At 37.8% G+C, this 1,913-nt stretch overlaps 1 pseudogene; it reads right to left on the bottom strand.

Annotated features, from left to right (window-relative positions):
- Nucleotides 1-600: 600 nt before the first annotated feature.
- On the bottom strand, nt 601-1,913 carry LOC120333455 ((3R)-3-hydroxyacyl-CoA dehydrogenase pseudogene; annotated as a pseudogene).

Raw genomic sequence — 1,913 nt, 5'->3', positions numbered from 1 at the left:
AGTTGGTGATGGCACTCATGGCTCGTTTGAAAGGGCTAGCAGAGCCTAGTAGTATAATATATATTTACGGCAGAGCGCATATCAGGAAAATGAATTTGTTTACAAATTGTTCTTCATATTAACTACATCACTCGAAAAATAGAAGTTTTACTCAAATTTTTTTTTATTTAATTCCGAAAACTCAAAACTCCTCATCGGGCCACGGGTTGGACGACCCTGCTCTACAGTCTACGCGATCTAATGGGTCAACCAAATATGGGTTTTCGCTCTACTGCCAGTATGCAAACATATTTCTTAAAGTTGGACTAGATATCATGACCAAATTGACGAATTCAAACAGGCTTTATTGACGCATGAACTCTTTGCTGGGGCCCAAAACAATCATGCATTAGAAACCTAAGGCGCTAAATCCTCCCATAGTATTTTGCTTGAGGAAACGTTCAGCCCAATTTTGATTTTTCGAAAGTTGAGTGGTTATCAAACCCGGTAAAACTGTGTGTCGCATTAGGTTTTTTACTAGAATATTCTGATGTAAGTGCTTCCAGCAAAACGACAACAGCAAATTTTGAACCAATTTTTTATCAACTAATAAAAACGATAAAGTTTTCAGCTCAAAATTTTTATTGTCTCATAAAATTGTTGTTAGCATATATCATGAATCTCTAATTGCATGTACAAAATGAACCAATATCTTAATTATCAAGATTATTACCTTTTGGTATTGCTATTTATTATGTAAGGTATGTACATGTTAAGGTTATAACTTATAACACAACATCGAATAATAAAATACTAAGTTTTTGACTCTATGAACGGCAATGAGACGGAAAATCCTGAATATGATATTGATACATGGTATCAACATGTAAATATTTGCCCTTCGGAGAATAACAATTCGAACCTAATTTGCACCGATCGAGCAAGCAAGAATTCTGCCTACTCTGGCAATATTACTACATAATATTTTATCAAATAATCTGTATATATAATGAATTACGAAAAATAAAGATTAAAATTGAACCAAATTTCCAATGCATTTCGGGGGCCATGTTGCCCTGAACAACAAGGTCCATTACACGCCAAACCCACCGCATATTTCTAAGCAGGCACCATTAACGTATGAACTTTCATCTGAAGCGAGGAACAAACACACGTTAGCAACTTCTTCCGGTTCACCAAATCGTCCCATAGGATTTTGTTGCTTAAGAATATTGCTAGTTTGCTCGTCAAGACTCAGTATCATCGGGGTGTTAATGAAACTCGGCAAAACAGCGTTGCAGCGGACCTTATGCTTTCCATATTCCATCGCTGTAGTTTTAGTCAGGCCAACAATTGCAAATTTTGACGCAGAGTAATTCGACTTCTCGGGGAATCCACGTTTTCCTGCCATGCTAGACATATTTACTATTACTCCACGGGGGCTTCCATCGCCATCGCTTCCATCTTTTACTGACAGCAGAAATTCCTTCGACATTAGAAATGTACCTTTAGCGTTAACCCCCATCACGTCGTCATAATCTTGTTCTGTCAAATCATCCAGAAATGCTCCCTTTTCTATTCCAGCATTGTTAACTAGAATAGTGGCTTCAATGCCAAGTTCTCTCTTTGCGGTTTCAAACGATTTCTTTGCCTCTTCAGCAGAAGTAACATCGGACACAATTGCACAATGTTTGTTGCCATGAGATGAATCCAGAAGCTTCAAAGTTTCTTCAATCGTCTCCGAATTTACATCCAGTACTGCAACACTGGCACCTTCTTTGGCAAAAACTTGACAGATAGCGCGACCAATTCCACGACCTCCTCCTGTAACAAGAGCAGATTTTCCCGCTAAACGTCCCAGCGACTTTGCCGAATCCATTTTTTTTAGCAAAATAGTGTAAATAACAAAGATGTCGATCTACAAATCAATAATA

The sequence above is a fragment of the Styela clava genome, chromosome 13 (genome assembly GCF_964204865.1).
Source record: "Styela clava chromosome 13, kaStyClav1.hap1.2, whole genome shotgun sequence".
NCBI classification, from domain to species: domain Eukaryota; kingdom Metazoa; phylum Chordata; class Ascidiacea; order Stolidobranchia; family Styelidae; genus Styela; species Styela clava.
Note: the sequence above shows the minus strand (reverse complement) of the source record. Positions and strands in the feature narration are given on the sequence as shown.